The sequence below is a fragment of the Phyllostomus hastatus genome, unplaced genomic scaffold (assembly GCF_019186645.2).
Source record: "Phyllostomus hastatus isolate PE091 unplaced genomic scaffold, TTU_PhHast_1.1 phas_contig_80, whole genome shotgun sequence".
Classification (NCBI taxonomy): domain Eukaryota; kingdom Metazoa; phylum Chordata; class Mammalia; order Chiroptera; family Phyllostomidae; genus Phyllostomus; species Phyllostomus hastatus.
The window spans coordinates 11,242,752-11,257,306 of NW_025333960.1; positions in this window are offsets into that span (position 1 = coordinate 11,242,752).

Here is a 14,555-nt window from a genome sequence, read left to right on the forward strand (position 1 = left end):
ATGTGAGAACACAGGGGCAGATGGCCCTCTGCAAGCCGAGGAGAGAGGCCTCAAAAGAAACCAATCGTGCTGACACCTTGATCTTTAACTTCCAGTCTCTGGAGTTATGAGAAAATATATTACCATGCCCTGAGCTGCCAGGCTGTGTTGTTCTGTTGGGGCAGCCCTGAGACAGCAACACAGGCCCTGACCTCCCTCTCTGGCTGACAGTTGGGAGGAGGGTTGATGTGTGAGTAGATTGAAGGGGCACTGAGAGTAGGTCCTTTGTCCTTCCCACTCGGGGTTCTGGGCAGGGAATTCCTGGGTATCCTTGATCCCACATGGGTGTCCCATTTGTGTGCAGTGAGTACTAAAGCTGTGCATGAAAGGACAAGTGACTAGATGGTCACACACTTATGTGGGCCTTGTGGAGGGCATAGGTGGCAACTCACATAACAGAGGACACCCTGGGGTGGGCTTCTGGGAGGCAAGCCTGGACTCGGTAGGGCGAGGCCCCAGAGTGGTACCTGAGAGGCTGTCGAGGACCCCCATGCAGCCCTGAGAGCTGAGTAAACACCCTTTGTCCAGATGCCATCGTGGGAAAGGAAATGAGATGTGGGCTGTGGGATCCAAAGAAATGGATCCCATCTCCTGAAAGGAGACAGAGAGCAACTAAAAAAAACATTTTTTAGCAAATGTAACTCTGCCTTCTACCTGGGTTATGGGGAATCAAGTTTGCAACCTTCCTACACGGATCACATGAGGGCAGCTCATCGAACCTGGGAATTACACGTAGCTGACCACCATGTTTCCTGCTGTATGTACAAGGAAGTCCCATGTGCCGTGTTGCCACTGAGCACTAGAACATCACTACTACTGCATGATGTGATCACCTGTCCTTAGTGAAATGTCCTTATTTTCACTTTTCTTTCGTCTCTTTTTCTTTTCTTTCTGTTATCAAATTCCAGCTCCCCCCAAATATCACCCAAAGCATCTGCTGATAAGCAGACAAAACTGTGTTTATTCCTGCAGTGCTAAGGGAGGAGACCAATCCCAGGCTCTTCATTGAGGCTTTGGAGTCTGGTGTGAGGGGCTTTGGTTAGGGCAGTGTAAGCGCAACAGTGTGATTGTGCAGGGGTGTTGGGCGCAGCACAGCAACGGTTTTGAGGCAGGGTTGAAAAAGTCTTGGGGTGTAAAAGATCTTTGATACCTTCTATTGGAAGGCTGATGGGTCTTTCAGGAACATTTTAGAAAGAGAAAGTAATTTGCAACTTGATGGGCAAACTCACCTGGAGGAAACCAGTGGAGTAGTGAAGTCACATTAGTGTAGCCAGGAACCTGTGGAGGGAGACAGATGTTCAGGCTCCCCATCTGGAAGAGCCTGGTGTGGAGAGAACCCCGGGCACCAACAAGGCAGTGTCAGTCTCAGCATGTGCATTGGCTCTGCTCTGATCCTAGAAGGGATTTAGGGCAAGTTACCTAACCTCAAGCCATGGGAGATAGCAAGTTCTTGCTGTTGATATTATCAGAATCTCTCCTCAGCACTCAAAGACCTTCAACATTCATAGAGAAATCAGATACACCCACTAAGAGGTGTAAGAGGAAGTCAAATAGGAAAAGCCGAAGCTGGGAGTAGGTAGGGGTTTCTAGAAGTTCTGGGAAGCAATAGCCCAGTGAGCTGAGCTTTAAGGAAAGTGGGCATGGTGGGCCATGGGGATGTCTTTTCATATGAGGTGACTTGTGTTTCCTCACTGCCGCCTCCGCCCTTCCTGTCTTCAGCAATGGCCTGCCCCTTCAGACTGCATGCTGCTTCTGATGGACACATATGTCCAACCCCTGCTCCTGCAGATGTGGAGCCAAGAGCACCTGGCTCACCTCCCAGCAGGTCTTGGCAACACAACTGAGAATGTGTGACCTTGGGCAAGTGAGTCACTTAACAACCAGCCTCACATTTCTCACTTGTGCTGTCTATTCTCCGTACTTCATGGGGTGGTTACTGAGATTGAGGGATGCAATTGCACAGTCAGTCCTAAGTTCCCTGCTAATGAGAGCACCCTTTGGGGGCTCCACCTGCATTGTCTAATCTGTTCCCCTCATTGCTGCATCCCTTTACCTCTTCTCCTTTCCTTTGCTGGTCCCTTCTTCCCCTCCCACACGTACCCACTCCTGCTTGTGTTTCTGTTTGCCCCATCTGTGTATCTCTTACTTCTGTTTAGGGTAAAATCTTTATTTCAGACCTGCACGTACCTAGTTTCAATCAACCGCACTTACCATACGCTACAGAAACTCCAGGGGGTCACAGAAAGATCTTGGCTCTACAGCAGCGTCTTAGGGCCAAACCCTGGCCCATCTGCTTGCTAGCTGAGTGAACTGAGGCAAATCATTTAATGTCACTGGATTTGTTTCCAAATCTTCAAAATGAGCATAGTAAAAAGAATTGTTTTCTTTAAGTGAACATAATGTAAGTCATGTAGATACATATTTTTCAAATTATCCAGTACAGGTAAATAAATGCTTTCTTCACCTCCAGAGGTCTTCTGGGACAATGGGAACCACCTCGACGACGGCCCAGTGCTGATTCCTTCTGCTCCCTTTAAAGAAAGGAGAGTCCACAGCCTGAGAGCACAGGGTTAGGGTCAGCCTGTCTGTGTTCAGATCCTGGCTCTACCTCTGGGGCAGGGACTAGGGTGCGGTGAGTGAGGCACTCCACTTGGGCACAAAATTTAAGAAGGCACTAAATAACTCAGTAATCAATAGATAATATTACTGCAGTATTTTTTTTAATTTTTATCTGCAAACAATGGCAGACCTACTCTTTGTGTAAATAATGTTTTATTTCGGAGCTGAGATTAGATGAGGTGAGTGAGGCCAAGTTGTGAAGTACATGGGAAGATCCTGTTTTTATCTACAAGATTAATTTGTGTTCGTCACAAAGCTTTATGTTAATTTTGATTTTTAAAATATTGCATGGAGACATTTTTCTTGATTATTAAGTGTTCTGATTTTCCCCTCACTGTGCGCCAGAGTCTGCTTCCTCGTGTGTCAAGTGCAGAGGTAATAACAGCACCTGCCTCATAGGGTTACTGTAAAACTCAGACGAGTTGGTGAGTGGAAAAGATTTATGTGAGGGACTATATAACAGCAGTTGTTGCCATTATGAATTTCTCCTGAGGCATCATGTACAGAGTGGTCTTTTCCCACTCCTTCCATCATCTCTCACGTACTCTCTCTTTCACTTACCTACTCAGCTAACATGCCATTTGCATCTAATCTGTAAAAGGCAAACTACTGGGTGCAGTAAAGGATTAAAAACTGTATACAACATAGTCTTACAAATTCAGAATCCAGTTTACTGCTCTGTCAGGCAGATTTAAGCTGTCAATAGAACGTATGACTAAAATATTACTTAGGAAGCATAGCTGTATTTCCTTATAGAACAGAAAGTGTCAAGGCAGGCAGATGCAGAACTGTCTAACCCAGCAGGCCAGTAGCACCGGGCTGGGTGCCGTGTCTGCACACAGCCCTTGGCCGGATCTTCTGAGCTGCAGTGCAGCAGCGAGTCCTCCAAATGCAGCTGTGGCAGACAGCATTTGAAAGCAGGACGGAGGTGGGAAGGGGTGAATGTATGTATGTGTGTATGTTGTGTGATGTGTGTATGTGTAATCTGTATGATGTGTATTGTGGTGTGCTCTTATGTGTTGTTTGTGGTCTGTGTGGCACAAGTAGCATGTGAGTATGTGTGGGCTGTGTGTGTGGCCTGTGCACATGTGTGTTATGTGTATTGTGACCGAGGAGGCACATATTGTGTGGTTGTGTAGATATATGCATGTGCTTGTGTGTTTTCTGTTTTGTGTGTACATGTATGTGTATTACATGTATGCACCGGGGGTGGGGTAGATTACCTTCCCCTCTGAGTCTCCTGATTTAAGAATCAGGAAAAGCATTGCTGCCCAGGTAGCCTTTCCCACCCAGCCCTTCCACTTTCCTACTTACCACTGCGATCCTTTGCCAGAACTGCAGCCGAGCCCCCACTCCCCAAGTTACAGGGTTGCAGAACTGGCTCAGACCTGGCACAGGGTTGGTGGCCCCTTTCCTGAGACACTGTCTTTAAGGGTGAGGTGGCAGCACAGACACGGGGGCAAGTTGAGAGAATCTGTGTCTTTCTTCTCATTGCCTGGCCTTCTTTTTTACTGGGGCAACATTGGTTAATAAAATTATATAGGATGCAGGTGTACAGTTCTCTAACACATCATCTGTAGGTTGTATTGTGTGCTCACCACCCCATCTCCTGGCCTTCCTTAAGGCAGAAGTTACAAACCATGGAAGGTGCTGGGGAGCACCGTCTGCGGAAGGGGGATGGAAAGAGAACTCCCAGCTGGAAGCCCTGGGAGGCACAGTGTTGGGGGGGGCGCATGGGGTCTGCGCTGGAGGCTGGCTCAGGAGAGGGTGCACATGGATCTGAGGTAGGCTTGCAGGGCATGTTTGTTGTGTGATTTAAAGATGTTCAGTTTAGCTATAGGAAATACAAATGAATATGGAATGGAACATGGAAGCACGTTGCTTAGGAAGCATAGGCGTAGATAAAGCATGCAGCCTGTATGCTGAGCAGAGAGGGGAGGGCAGAAGGACCAAGTGACCTTCACGTGTGGAGGCTGCATATACTCAGAAGGAGTACACTCAGTACTCAGGAAGCATGACACACAGACGTAATAAACTCCACCTCCGCAAGCCCTCTAGCAAGCATCAGGGCCATGCCATGTGTACTGTGTACAGTCCATGCGTCTCTCTGTAATGAGTGCCTGTTGGCTGCCCTACTTGGCTCAGCCCCCCAGAACAACAGAATCTTTAGAAAGGCCTTGGTGGGTGGTAGGAGTGAAGGAGGGGGCAGGACTTAGGTAACTGACTCTCTGCCTCACCTCTTTCTCCCTGGTCTTTGTCCTGGGGTTTGAACTGGCGTGTTTAAACATCTTCACGTAGCTGGTGAGCCCTTCTGTTTCTTGGTCTCAGTGACAGCTACCTGGTGATGAACTTAAAATCATTTGCCACAGGCAAGTAGTTTTCACTTTACCGAGCAGGATGACCTTAATTGGGGACCTTTCTGTGCCTGAGCACAGACCACCAGAAAGGCTAAAGGAGGCTGAAATATAGCAACAGATTTTAAAACAAAATACATTTTCTTCCTCCTCTCCCCTTGCAGTCAACATTATGAAACTTTGCTATGGGGTTTGCTTTCCTTTTCCTCCTCCTGTTTATCTGGTGGTGTGTGGTGAGGTGGGGAGGGTGGACCCCAAATAAATTTCAGCCTAACAGCCCTAAGTCTCCTCCTCTATTATTAGAAAACACACAACAAAAACTGCCATCGTAAATATGAATAACATTGCCAAATGAATTAGTTGAATTGGGATTTTTTGTACCAAAAATGCACAATAATCACAAAGTGATTTCATTTATTTTCCCTATTTTCTCACATCCCACCCACCACTGAGAGCTTTTGTCTGTACACAAACTTTAACTTCACAAATCACTTCCATACAACTTCTACCCTGTTTGGATTTCAAAACTTCCCTATCACATAGGAGATCAGTATGCTGTTGTCACTGAACTACTAGTAAAAACATCTCTAAAATGTGGAGGGATTTGAAACATATCACAGGAGACAGTACCAGATCAGAAATTCAGATCCAGGCTGTAAACTCCCTGTGTGTGGCCTGAATAGATTTTCATACTTCTCATTCCTCCCATCTGCAGTAATAATACACACATACAAGCGTGCATACATGCATATACAGAGGCCGGAAATTTTCAAAGATAGAGCACCGGAGTCCAGAGCCGGTCCTCATCAGCAGAGGGCCGAGCAGAGGTTTCTTGTCACAGCCCCGCGTGCGGGAAGCACTATGTGTTCTTGCGCAACTAGCTCACCAAAGCTTTACCCACAGCTCTCAGTTACTAGAAACACTGGGTGTAAGGGGCAAAGGATCTCCTCAGAGCAAACACACCCAGGAGTGATGTTCTGCGGAACTCCTGCAGGGCCTGCCTCTACTCCAGATTAAAGGAGGCCTTGGAAACATGAGAACCAGCAAAGCGAGCATACTCAGATTGGCCCCGGGTCAGGATAAACCAGCTAGGAAGGGCATTTGGGGACTACTCAGGGAATTTGAATATAGAACGGGCAATGGATGGGATGAAAATCCGTTCACTAAAAAAAGCAGGTCACAGACTGGTATGGACAGAACCACCTGATTTGGGTAAAATATCTGTCTGTGGAAAGGATATGCACTAAAGTGTTGACAGCAGAAATCTACTGTTACATAAGTATGAACTTGGTGTTTTATTTTATCTCTGCTTATCTATTTTCTTATATACATTAGAAATATTGATATGTTTCTAATATTTATGCAATGGTGGGCAAAGGTAGGTTTATAGTTGTGAGTACATGAAACAGAGTTTATATAGCTACTGTCATAATCATAACCTGCATGCCTTTTCCATGCAAACAACTGTTGACCTACCTTTGCCCACCCCTGTATATGTGTTTTTGTAACAATAATAAGTTATCTTACAGGGGAATGTTTAAAACAGTATGGGAAATGGAGAAGCCAAAGACCTTATATGCATGACCAGTGGACATGAGCTAAAGTGAGGATTACTGGAGGGAATGGGGGTACTGGGTGGAGGGAGGCAAAGGGGGAAAATTGGGACAACTGTAATAATCAATAAAATATATATTTTTAAAAGTTATCCTATTTTAAGAGAAAAATGAAATAATTTCCCTTAAGAAAAAGAGGGAGACTGTACTGCCTCTGCACCCACCCCTTGCATTGATGCCAACCTCGGGGACCCAGCCTCCCTTCCTACCCATATTGCAGCAACTCATGCAGGCTGCTGTCCACATCCCCAAATCCAGAACTACCTCCTGTGGCCTCCTACAGGGCTGCCCTCCTCCAGGTGTCAGGTTGCAAGTTGTCTGATGAGTACCCTGAGGGTCCCTATTGTGTCACCATTTTATTTTATTTTTGACTCCCAGGGTAAATCTCTAGTGGTAAAAACATGGCGCACGCGCGCATACACACACCCACATACCCACATACACACACAATCCATGTCAGTGGCCCTGAGAAGGAAACTGCCAGGGAGCTCTCTGGAATCCCTGGGGCCCCGCATACCTAAGCCACCCTCCAGTTTGAGGTGAATGGTGAGAGGCATATCTCATGTGAGCTGAAATGAGTTCTAAGAGCTCCTTCCCTCCTAACCAGAGTGTCAGAAAGTCAACCCCTGATTAGGAACATGATGATGCCATCCGCTGAATCAGACACTTTGCACAGAACCTACCCAGGTTCCAAAAGATATCACTGTTTAAAACAGTGCAATATTCCAAAATGCAACTTGAATTGCTCTGTTCCCCAAAGCATTCTGAGCCTGAGAAATACTCAGCTGATGCTTTAATTTCCTCCTGAGAGCTTACATGCCTCTTCCCTCCTCACCCACAAGAGGCTTCTCCAGAGGGAATGGTTTGTTCTCTTCAGGCAACTCTAGAGGCTTGAAAAAACAGGTACTTCCGTCTTCACAGAGGAATTTCCAGATTCCTCCAGTCCCATCTCAGCATAGAATCAGCAAGGGAGCCCTCACTGCCTAGAGCAAATCTTGGCTTTATGAGGCTGGACAGTGGGAGGCAGGGCTCACCCCCATCACTTGGGCTACGGTGCCTTGGTATCTTCATTCATAGAAAAGCGATGATGTTAGGTCAGCTCTTAAGATATTTGTGAAGGTTAAATGAGTTAATATGTCCAGTGCTTAGAATACTGCCTTCCCACTCCAAGCACTTGATAAACGTCAGCCCTCATTATGTGAAGTAGGGGAGGGCTACACTTCATCCACAGGGGAGAAAGTAAGAGAGACATGTAGAAAGTAGCCAAAAAAAGTAAGTCTCCTAATTTCCTCTTTATGGGAATCTTAGAAAACAAAGAAAGGAATCACTGCCTTCCACCCACCACCCATGCCCGCCTTCTGGAGGATAGTTTCAGAAAAGCATGCATAGGAAAGCATCAATAGTGGTAATCTGCAGATAGGCATGGCTGTGGCAGCAATTGCAGGCAGGGATCCAGGTGGCCAGCCCAGAGGCCCCGGCAGGGAGTGCTGAGTGGCCTGCCAAGGATCTGGTAGCAAAGCAAGGATGCCTCCTGAGGGTCTGGAGGAGGAGCCTATAGGCCCTGCAGGTAGAGAGAGGCCCACAACTGTAGTGGGAGGAGACTGAAGACACCAGGATGCTGAGGCATCTCCCAAGCTCAGTGAGACAAGTTATGTGGGTTTCAGAAATCCCCAGGGCCTGTGTCCTCAGCAACCCAAGGACCCTGCCCAGGAATAGCTCCTGAAGGGCAGCACTCATGAAGAACCAGCCTGAGGCCAGGGATTCCCCACCAACACCCCATGTCTGTGTCTCCTGAACCCAGATTAGCTCAACTTTGCCTTGGTCAAGTCCCAAAATGCTCACGGCCACCCCAGTGCTAGCCAACTCAAAGAAAGTTCAGGAAAGGGCAAGCTGGAGTAGAAAGTTAGGATGCTCTTGACATTTTGCTGTTAAATCATCTTAATTTAGTCACTTGGATACACCATAACGGCCCTGTGAAGATAGCGCTGGGTCCCTCTTGGGCCCTAGAGCAGACCTGAGTGAGAACCTTGAAGTTTCATTGGTCTCCAGGTAAGTCTCCCGCTGCTGGGGGACAAATGCATAAAGAGAAACGAGGAAGATGGTGCGTTTTCTTCCCAGTCACACCTCTGCTCTATCCTATTAAACTCAAGATATGGCTTCTGCCTAGAGGAAGGGTTAACTCCTTTCTTTGAAAGAGGAAGTACGTAGTAAAAAGTCATCTGTTAATTAATTTACACTTGCTTATAAAACCCTCATTATCAAAAATTAGATTTGAGGCAGGCGAGAACAATAGAATTTATCCTCAGATGTTCCCTTGGAAGTGATGGGTGCAGAACAGGAGCCCTGACCTCAGCAACCATGGAAACTCAAACTGTCAATCTAGAGGTTGCCTGTTTCTTTTGGCCTTTATCACCTTTCACTGCTGCTGAGCAGTTTGTTGCTATAGGATTTTTGCTTTATGTTATAGTTGTTTTTTAACTACTCTGGGATAGCATGTAGAGAATATCTCATAATGGTTTCAGAGCACAATCTTTGGTAAAATGAAATCACAGCAGGTTAATTAAGAAATTTAGAAAATTCTTCCATAGACAACTCTGTGCCCTGAAAGGAAAGGTTGTAATTAAGATAGATTTTATGTCATTAGGATTATTTAAAATGCCAACTTTTCAAAAACTGAAGATAATAAAGACAGTAGGGAAAAAAATGTTCTACATATCTTTAACTTACTTTTGGATGAGCTCACCTTGTTGGAAACCAAGAAAAAAAAAAAGAACCTTTTTCTCCCCCTGCTGTCCTCACACTTGCACAGTCTGATCTTTACTTCCAAAGCCTGAAAGATGTCCCTAAGATTTCACTGTCACTTTCAAGGATTAGAATAATATCATTTTTAGACCCTTTATGACTCAAAATGTAAGTCTCTCCTTCAAATCACAGCTTCCCATAGCTCAGGCCTGATGTGGGCTTGGTAGGAACCCAGGCAGCTGGGAGAGGTAAGGTGGAGAGGGACAGGTGAGCAGAGTGATTTTGTGTGATGTCATTATCTGGTCCCAGAGGCAGTCATCCCATGACGACCCCACTTATGAGATCTTCAGGTGCACACAGACACACAGATATAGCTGGGATTGTCTGACACTTTCCCCCCACCCTCAGAGGAAGCAGTGATAAGCTTTGAGTCAGCCCTTGAGGCAAGGATAGGAGGGCATGAAGAAGGTGCACCCTCAAGGCCAGGCCCTGGTATCTAGCAGGAGGCAAGCAGGGAGCCAGGGAAAATCAATGTATTGCTCTCCTGGGGCTGCTGTAACAAGGCACCACAGACGGGGGGCTTAAAACAACAGATATGTATTGTCTCAAAGATCTGTGGGCCAGAAGTCTAAATCAAGGTGTCAGTAATGCCTTGCTCCTCTAAAATATGTTAGGGGGCCTTTCCTTGCCTCATTCAGCTTCTGGTGGTGTCCGCAATCGTTGGCCTGCAGATGAGTAACTCCAGTCTCTGCCTCTCATCACATGGTGTTCTCACCACATGTGCCTGTGTGCCTGTGTCTCTTCTCTTGTGTGAACACCAGCCATGTTACATTAGTGACCACCTGCCCCGGCAAGACCTCTTCTAATCCTAACCGATTACATCTGCAATGACCTTTCCAAAGAAGGTCACATCCACAGGTACTAAGGTCAAGACTCCTTATCTTTTTGTGTGGAGACACAGTTCAACCTATGGCAGACCTGGACAACCTTTGCTGGCTCCTCATACCTTGGAGCTTCAGGTACATATAAATATCCGAAGGGTATTCACAGTCCCTCACTGTCTGTCCTCAGGTTCCTTCCATTCTTGTGTTTGGCCAATCTCCTACTCAGCCTACACTCAAGCTTCGTGAACTTCTCAGTCCAACAGCATGCAGTGGTCTCTGTGGGCTTTCCCCACGCATCCCAGCCCCTCTGCTGAGCAAACCCTGCAGAGTGCAGCTCCGTGTCACTTGCTCTGCAGCACCTACTTTCCATCCCCAGGAAGAAGGCTTCGCACCCTGCCCCACTGCATTTTCTTCAGAGCCCTGGTACAGCCCTCAATGTGGAATAATGAATAAACACTCCTGCTAACAAGTTTGATCCCTTTTCAACCCTGTCAATTGCCCTCTTTGAGTTTTGCCCTCCCTAAATGACAGGATTGTTAGGGTTGGTGGCTATGTTCTCCACCAGCTTCCTAAGACCTATTTAACTCCCAGTCTAGTGGAAGCAAAATGCTACATTTAACTGGCCAAACAATGTCTGTTCCCAGGAAGACTGGAGATGCCAGGAATACCTCCCACCACCTGGTAGAGGGTAGGAGCTGAATTCTGGCTCCAGTCTCTGAAGGAGGCTTCCAGCCAACGTACTTGTTAGAGGTGGGCCTGGCAGGAGGCCAGGAAAGGCCTACAGCCCTGGGAAAAGAAGCCCTGGAGATTAAGGGCTCTTGATATTTTAGGACAAAAATAAGGTTGTGAGGAAGAGGTAGGTAGAACTGAAATAAGGAGAAGGAAATTCTGGGTGTCTACTATTGGAGGCGAAGTGGCATTCTTTTGGCTTTTTTCTGGTGAAAACCTTAGCAGAAGGACCAGAGGTAGGGATGGGGTTTGATAGTTGAGCAGGTTCTAAGAGTGCTAAACATTTTCAGGAGATAGTATTTGGGTTAGCGATAGACTATTACCAACGAAATGAACTCACTCTGATTTCATACAGGAATTCACATTAGTCATATTTAAATACAATGTTTGGAAACTAGCGCCGCAAAATACAGGTTTATCCTGTAGCATGGATAATCAGCGCCATCTAGTGGCGCACTGAACAAACTGTTGGTGGTTTGAAAGGCTGAAGACCCACGTCCTTTTTTTATCATCCTTTTGCATGTGTTCAATATAATTTATAAAAAATAAAAGGCATCCAAATTGGAAAGCAGGAAGCAAAACTGTAATTGGTTTTAGTGTACATGGAAAACCCTATAGACTTCACCAAAAGACTACTTTACCTAATAAGTAAATTTGGCAAAACAGCGAGGTACAAAGTCAATATTCAGAAATCAAAGGCATTTTTGTACACCACCAACAAAATATCAGAAACAGAAACCAGGAAAAAATCCAATTTGTTACATCAACCAGAAAAATAAAATACCTAGGCATAAACCTAACCAAGGTGGTAAAAACTTGTACTCAGAAAACTATACAACACTGAAGAAAAATTAAGGAATTTAAGGAAGACACAAATAAATGGAAACATATACTGTGTTCATGGATTGGAAGAATTAACATCATCAAAATTTCCACACTACCCAAAGCAATTTATAGATTCAATGCAATCCTTATTAAGGTACTAATGGCATACTTCACAGATAAAGCACAAATATTTCAAACTTTATATGGAACCATAAATGACCTCAAATAGCTGCAGCAATTTTGAGAAAGAAGAATAAAGTAGGAGGGATCACAATACCTGATATCAAACTGTATTACAAGGCCACTGTAATCAAAACAGCCTGGTACTGGCATAAGAACAGACACATAGATCAATGGAACAGAATAGAGAGCCCAGAAATAAATCCAAGTCCCTATGGTTAATTAATATGTCACAAAGGGGGAAGAAGCATAAAATGGAATAAAAACAGTCTCTTCAACAAATGGTGTTGGGCGATCCGGACAGCTATGTGCAAAAAAGTGAAACTCAACCACCAACTTACACCATACACAAAATAAACTCAAGATGGATAAAAGACCTAAATATAAATCACAACACCATAAAAGTCCTAGAGGAGAACATAGGCAGGAAAATTTCAGATATTCCATTCATCCGCATTTTCACTGATATGTCCCCTTGAGCAAGGAATGTAAAAGGAAGAATAAACAAATGGAACTTCATCAAAATAAAAATCTTCTGCTTGGCTAAAGAAAACATCAGCAAAATGAAAAGGGAACCAACCATATGGGAAAATATATTTGCCAGGGATACATTGGACAAAGGTTTGATCTCCAAAATATATAAGAACTCACACATCACCCCACCAAGACAAATAATCCAATTAAAAATTGGGAAAAGGACCTGAGACACTTCTTCAAGGAAGACATACAGAGGGCCCAGAGACATATAAAAGGATGCTCAGCATCACTAGCCATCAGAGAGATGCAATTAAAACCACAATGAGATTCACACTGGTCAGAATGACCATCATTAACAAATCAACAAACAAGTGTTGGAGAGGTTGTGGAGAAAAGGGAACCCTAGTTCACTGTTGGTGGGAATGCAGAGTGGTGCAGCCACTGTGGAAACAGTATGGAATTTCCTCAGAAAACTAAAAATGGAACTGCCTCTTGACCTGGCAATTTCACTGTTGGAATTATACGCTAAGAATCCAGAAACACCAATTCAAAAGAAACTATGTACCCCAATGTTCATAGCAGCACAATGTACAATAAGCAAGTGTTCGAAACAACCTAAGTGCCTACCAGTAAATGAGTGGATAAAAAAAAACTATGGTAGCCCTGGCTGGTGTGGCTCAGTGGACTGAGCAACAGCCTGAGAACCAAAGGGTCACTAGTTTGATTCCCAGTCAGGGCACAAGCCTGGGTTGTGGGCCACGTCCCCAGTAGGGGGCATGAGAGGCAACCACACATTGATGTTTCTCTCTCTTTCTTTCTCCATCTCTTCATCTCTGTCTAAAAATAAATAAAATCTTTAAAATAAAACAAAACTATGGTACATTTACACGATATAAATACTATGCAGCAGAAAGAAAGAAGGAGTTCCCATCTTTTGTGACAACATTGATGGAACTGGAGAGCATTATGCTAAGTGAAATAAGCCAGGCAGTGAAAGACAAATACCATATGATCTCACATATAAGTGGAACCTAATCAACAAAACAAATAAGAAAGCAAAATAAAACAAGAGACATTGAAATAAAGAACAAACTGACAGTAACCAGAGGGGAGGAAGCAGGGAGAAAAGGGAGAAAAAGGGAAAGGGTCATGAAGGAATATGCATAAAGGACACAGGGACAAAGCCAAAGGTGGGTAGGATCGAGGATGGGGCGTGGGGATGGGTGGGGTGGAGGGAGTGGTGGAGGGGAAATGGAGACTACTGTACTTGAACAACAATTAAAACCACATATTATATATATATACTTATTTATTTATTCCAGGTTGCAATAAAAATTTAATGAGAAAAGACTTTTGATGGCTATAATGACTTTCATTTAAAACTAGGTGGGGTGTGGGAGTGAAGGGAAGAATCTGTGATCTTTAGCCCAAGCAACACTTTATCATTTTACAGATATCGAGTGCTATGTTTCACTAGGACCTGGTCAGGTAGTAGGTTCAACAGCCACATAACTTTTCCCTCCCAGGAAACACTATGGAAGTTCATAGTCATCTGTGCACACTTCCATATTTTGGAGATTCTGCTTCACACACTACTCATTCTAAGAAAATATAGGGAGAGAACCTTCAGTTTATACAGTTTTATGGACTGATATTTAATTGAAATAAATTTCAATTTAATTTAAATTAAAATTTCAGTTCCTCAATCACACTAGCCACATTTTAAGTGCTCACTAGCTGGCCACGTGAAGTTGTGGTTACTTCATTGAACAGCACAGTTCTGGAAGATAAAAGGAATCTGATAAAAATCAGCATATGTTTTTGATTTTTAAAAATCTCTTCTCCTAAGTATTCCAAACCAGTTCCCTTTACAGGCATCCAATGTTAACTGAAGGAAACCAGAAGGAAATTTTTCATGGTGTACATTTTTTTCTTTTAATTTTTTTTACTAAGTTCATTAAAACAAAAGAACATTTTTTCGTTTAATTTTTTTTACTAAGTTAATTAAAATAAGCATTTTAATTTTTTCATACAAAATTCTAAAATAATATTTCATGAATTTAAAAGTGTTAGTCAAGAATAAAATACATGTT